The following is a 6,488-nucleotide window of genomic DNA, read 5'->3' as shown; positions in this document are numbered from 1 at the left end:
ATAACCCAACCGCGTAAGGAACGCAAAATCCGGGAACATAACACCGATATGACGGAAACTAGGGCGGCAAGAGTGGAACAAAACACCAGGCATAAGGCCGAGCCTTCCACCCTTTGCCAAGTATATAGATGCATTAATTAAATAAGATATATTGTTATCCCAACAGGTAAACATGTTCTAACAAGGAACAACATCTCCATGTTCCAACAAGGAACAAACTTCAATCTTCACCTGCAACTAACAACGCTATAAGAGGGGCTGAGCAAAGCGGTAACATAGCCAAACAACGGTTTGCTAGGACAAGGTGGGTTATAGGCTTGGTTCAACAATATAGGAGGCATGAAAGCAAGTGGTAGGTAGCACAGCATAGGCATAGAAAAAGAGCGAGCAACTAGCAAGCAAAGATAGAAGTGATTTCGAGGGTATGATCATCTTGCCTGGAATCCCACGAGGAAGAAGAACGAGTCCATGAAGAAGACAAATGGACGTTGTCAACGGATCCTCACAACATGACGTTACCGGAACCAACCCGAAGAAGCAACACCGGAAAGGAGCAAACAACATAGTAAACAACCAACACATGACCATGGCATGCTACACAACCAAGTATGATGCATGTCCGGTTTAATGAAGCATGGCATGGCAAAGTGCACAAGAAATTCTACAAATTAAGTGGAGCTCACTATGCAACGAGTTGCATATTGACGAAACACCACAACAAGTTATTTAGTTTGACCTCGTTTATGTACCCATCAATATTGAATGTTGTTAAACATGGCAAGAGGTGAAGCATAATAAAACTACCTATCTAGGCAAATTTAAATGAGGCCGGAACAACAAACAACAAGTCCGGAAACTCCTCATGTGCATGTTTTAGGTTTTGGTACTGTTCTGCCCTAAACCATATTTTATAGTTATTAAACATGCAAAGTAAAGCCACCATGTTAAACTAGGCAAAATTCTACCCCATTTACATATAAAGTTTATTAAATTCGGAGCTACGATTAAATAGTTATGAATTAAATCATTTTAGCATGGCATAGGAGCAAATTTAGCCAAACGGCATTTTAAACATTTTAAACATAGATGAAAGTTGCATATTATGAAACTAGACACAATTTTAAGCATTTTCCATATATAAATTATTTACATGTGATGCACAGTTTGAGAGTTACAATATGCATGGAGCTTAGGGGTCATTCTGTAAAACTGCAGTTTTCTGAACAATTAGGAAAATCGCAGCGCACAGCAAAAAAACATATATGGACCAAATCTGAGCTATCGGGGCGAACAGGATCAGGCTGGTGGAGTTTCTCACATCGGACCAAGGCCTGGCTGGAAGAACAGGAGGAGAAGGGCCGGCCCAGGGGACGGAGTTGATCGGTCCAGGCGCGCTGGGACGAGGTCAACACGGGCGAGCGAGGCAGAGGCTCGAGCAGGCGACCACCTGCTCGATGCAGATGATGCAGAGGCATGGGACGAGCGAGCTCTTGCTCGTCACAGAGGAAGCAGAGCTCGATGCAGCTCGGCTTGGCGACGAAGATGGCGTGGAGGCAAATGGCGGCCGGGCATGGCGGTTGCAGGGGGAGCGAGGCAGAGGAGGGAACGAGCCGCTCGTATCCGGGCTCCTGGCTGGAACAAAAATCTGGAGAAGATGAAGGCGGCGGCAAGTACTCCGACAGGCAGCGACGCGGCTAACAGCGTCGCAAGCGGTGAGAAGGAGGAAGAGGTGGGGCGCCTGGATCCGGGGCGGGCAAGATCGGAGGCGCGCATGGGACGACGTTGGCGGAGCTTGGCGCAGGTCAGGCATGGCCATGGAGGGGCTTCTGCTACTCCTGCGCTTAGCAAGAGTGTGGCTGGGGCATGAGAGAGAGGTTAGGGAAGGGGACGGGATGGAGAATACAAGGGAGCAGGGAACGCAAAACAGCGGTGACCTGGAACTCCGGCGGCTGGCCACGGGTGAAGACGATGTTGAGGCAGAGGACGATGGCAACGGGATTCCTGCTGGCTTGCTCCAGCGTGGTGGCAAGGACATGGTGGCGGGGTCGAGGTTGGGCGACGCTGGGACCTCCGATGGCTGCTGCTGCTGCTGTTTGAGTGGCCGGCAACCACCGGCGAGGCAGAGGCGCGCAAAGCCGTGGCCTCGATCCATCCTGGATCGGGCGCCGGCTGGCTGCGGGGAAGACTGAGGAAAGAGGAGGCGGGGATGCAGATGAGGCTGGCGATGGGAGATGCAGTTGGATGGACAGATCAATTGAAAATAGTGGGGATTGGCCAGCATTGAAAACAAGGAGAGTGGCGGCGGATGGGATGGATGGAAGGGACAAACTACCTAGGATCTAGGGTTGGTCTAGTTATATAGTGAGTGGGTTAGTTTAGGGGCTATCTCGTCCCTCCGATCAAAATCAGACGGTCGGGAAAAATAGTCTAGGGAGCCCAAATAAGAAAACGGTGATGTTTTCTAGATGTTCGGGGATGATCCGAATCCAACGGTGACGACTGTCCGGGTCGCGTCCGGAGAAGTTTCGGACACGCACGCGAGGGGTTGGTTGGAACTTGTGGGCTGTGTAGAAGGGCTCGAGCTGAGAGAATAGAAGAGAGAGAGGCCCGACGACTGTTTCCGGAGACCGAAAACGTCCGACATTAGACCGACTATATTGTCGCTATAGTTAACTGTTGGGGTGTCAAACGGACTCTGAATGCGATGAAACTTGGCAGGCGGCCTACCTACACTATAATAAGACCACACGCCAACTTTCATCCCATTTCGAGAACATTTCCCGGCCACTTATAAAATAATATTTCGGACATGTCGCGGGCACGTGCAAGTGTGTCTGGGCTCAGAACGGACAACGGGGAGAACTGGGATACCCCGGATGAATGCAAGTTTTGAAAACCTGCAGATGCAATGCAGATGATGACATGGCAAGATGCAACACGCAAGCGAATGACAAGGCAACAACAGCGAATAACTGGAGGACACCTGGCACAACGGTCTCGGGGCATTACACTTAGGCTCTCAAGTAAACCGGTGCCTCCTAATGTCTTCCTAGATGTCCTACATAACCCGTTGGTCAAGATACCTACAGAGGAGGATTTGGTTGTTCCTAACCTAGAGGCTCAATTGGTTGCGGCTCTTCACGTTATCCAGGATTGGACAGTCCCATACTTGGTGTACATGAACCGGGGGGAGTTACCGGACGATGAAACTTTGGCCCGGCAGATAATCCGGCGATCCAAGTCAATGACCATTATCAATGGGGAGTTGCATCATTGCAACATAAGAGGGGCGTTTCAGCATTGTGTGTCTCCTCAAGAAGGCTGTGAGATTTGGTGTGAGATCCACAAAGGAGATTGTGGTCACCACGCCGGTTCAAAATCCTTGGTAGCTAAGGCCTTTTGTCACAGTTTCTATTGGTTGACGGCTCATGCTGATGTTGAGGATTTGGTAAAGAGGTGTGACGGTTGTCAGAAGTTTGCACGCCGCGCTCATGTTCCGGCTCAAGAATTAAGGATGATTCCAATCACTTGCTCGTTTGCAACTTGGGGGCTGGATATGGTTGGGCCCTTTAAGAGGTCCAAGGACAAGAATACTCACCTACTAGTGGCGGTTGATAAGTTCACCAAGTGGGTAGAGGCAGAGCCGGTCAGTAAGTGTGATGCGGCCATGACGGTTCAATTCATCAAAAAGGTGATCTTTCATTTTTGTTTCCAACACAGAGTCATAAATGATAATGGTACTAATCTGTCCAAGGGTGCTATGGAAGAATTTTGTCAACGTGAGCACATCCGGCTTGACGTGTCATCAGTGGCTCACCCCCAATCTAATGGTCAAGCAGAGAGAGCCAATCAAGAGATTTTGAGAGGCATCCAGCCCTGGCTTATGGTTCCTTTAAAGCGGACGCTGGGCTGTTGGGTGGAGGAGTTACCTTCCGTGTTATGGAGTATCAACACCACACTGAACAGATCTACGGGTTCCACGCCTTTCTTCATGGTTTACGGAGCAGAGGCAGTTCTCCCTAGTGACATCCGTCATGACTCTCCCTATGTGGTGGCTTATGTTGAAGCTGATAATCAGAAAGCACGTCAGGGCTCACTGGACCTGTTAGACGAAGAGTGTGATCTTGCAGTGGCACGTTCTCCGATTTATCAACAAGATCTACAATGTTATCACAGCCGCCGGGTTAAAACTAGAACTTTTCAAGAAGGCAATCTGATGCTCCGGCTCATCCAGGATCAGACTGATATGCACAAGTTGTGGTCAGCAAAAATTTACACAACGGATCATACTACCTTCCCGATGTTCGAGAGCACAAAGACTCATGTAAATCGGAGGAGGAGACCCAACAGCCGTGAAATATAGCTCATCTTCGGCTTTACTATACTTGAGCCACAGGCTCTTCTTATGTACATAATTATGACTATGTATATATTATGGTCAATATAATAAACCGGAGCCTATGCTAAAGCGGGGTCTCTGTTGTTTTATTGCAACATGTGTGCTTATATAGGGGCTTCTGTTTATAAAGCAGAGTTCTATTGATATGGCTTATAAAGACACACATATCAAAGGAAATCACTAGGGGGCTTGGTCGTATTCGAACCATAGCTATGCCTCCTGATCGGCTTAAGGCCAAAAGGAAATCACTAGGAGGCTTGGTCGTATTCGAACCATAGCTACACCTCTTGATTGGCTTAAGGCCAAAAGGAAATCATGTGGGGCCAAAGAGAGTGTTGCAACAGCACAACTCAAACATAGGCACCCACCAGGCATAGCTCAAATGTTGCTTGGGGGCTCTTTGCTTCTCAAAGAACAAAGAGTTTGCACCCTTGCAATAGGCTATCAAGCAGGGCTTGGAAGCCAGGTGTATTCACCAAAAACCCTGGGTTATCCTGCCTTTTTTAAGTAAGCCACTCCGTCCAGGTAAACCTAGTATGACCCGCCGAACGTTTGACAAGTCAATCTCATAGACCCTAAACTTGTCAAAGTTAAAACGACGATTGGTTAATGATTGAGGTCCATCTTAAAAGGCTTCGATAAATGGTTTAACTCAGTGGCCTGGCAGCCCATGAAAAGCCTCGATTTAGGGCCTGGCAGCCCATGAAAAGCCTTGCATATTCTTTTTATGTTTTTACCAAGTTTTTTCTCCTTTGGTGAGATTTATAATATTTTATGATAAACCGGCATTTATTGACCCGGGCTGGCTTTCAATGACAAGTTGTTAGTACATGATCAATTATAATCTGGCGCTTATTGACCCGGTCTAGTTTTTGACTACAAGTCACCAGCATTATATACGAATACACCAGTGTTTATTATAACCAGGTACGGTTTTATCATAAACTGGCAAACATGGAAGGAGTTATCAATACTCAAGATTGGGGTTATCACCCTAAATATATAAAGGTTGGTCAACCAACAGTTTGATTCGATATCACAGGTAACATCTTTGATTATTTTCAAAGTACAGCCTTGGTTATAAACCCCGGCTATGTATTTGGGCATCATGACCCGTCCAGCGGTAAACCTCCAGGACACTTTCAAACTTCTTGTATGCAGGAACAGTTTGCATAACACCGCTACGGTTTTGAACATAATATATTCTGAAGCAAGATGGATTAACAATATTAAGCAACATAAATATGCACGATGGCATAGCAGAACAAGTATTTTGAACTAGCCTATTACAAGGCGCTTTAATGCCCAAAAAGAATAATTGTTTTCAGCAAGTATGGCAGTACGCGGAAGGATAAACCGGCCTCCGGATCATGTCTCGTCACCAGGCTTCCATGAAGGTTGTGGATCGTCCTGCGCTGGTGCATCTTCCTCCTCTCTACCCAGTGGATGGAAGTCAATGGTCGCCCAATCGATTCCAGTTAAAGCTTGGAACACAGCTTCATCACTTATAAGGTTTGAGGGGTCAACATCAGGGGCATAGGTGTGCTTACGGATTGGCGGAATAAGATCTTCTACATCATGTGTTGGCGTAGGATATCTTTTTTTATCAGAATCATAAACTGGCTGATAGTGAGATAGATATGCTTCCTCAGCCAATTTGCTCGCTATGGGGTGCATTTCCCTTGTCCACCTTCGAAAATCGTCATTGTTAAATTCTGAACCGTCCTCCTTTACGCCAGGGTAGCCCCTGCCTATATCTGGCGGTTCAAGATCTGGTATCCATGCCTTCGCCCGGATTAGCATAGTCAGCACATCAAACCTTGCAGCTGATCTTTTTAGCTCATCCAACCGGGCGGGCAGCATTGACATCTTCTCAATGGTTTCCTTTAGCAGTTTGTTATGCGCAGCGGTGCAAATGGCCCGTTGGGCTCCGGAATATAACTGCTCTATCAGCATATAGGCAGCCTTCAGCTTCATCCGCATGTGAGAGCACATATGGGTAATGCGAGTTCCTGTGTCATGGCAAGCATCAGTAAACCGGCAACTGATGAGATAATGAAAAGCTTCAGATGAGGATAATTACCAAACA

This window comes from Triticum urartu, chromosome 6A (assembly GCF_056163025.1).
Source record: "Triticum urartu cultivar PI428250 chromosome 6A, HENAU_Tu73, whole genome shotgun sequence".
NCBI lineage: Eukaryota > Viridiplantae > Streptophyta > Magnoliopsida > Poales > Poaceae > Triticum > Triticum urartu.
This window is presented reverse-complemented; position numbering follows the sequence as displayed.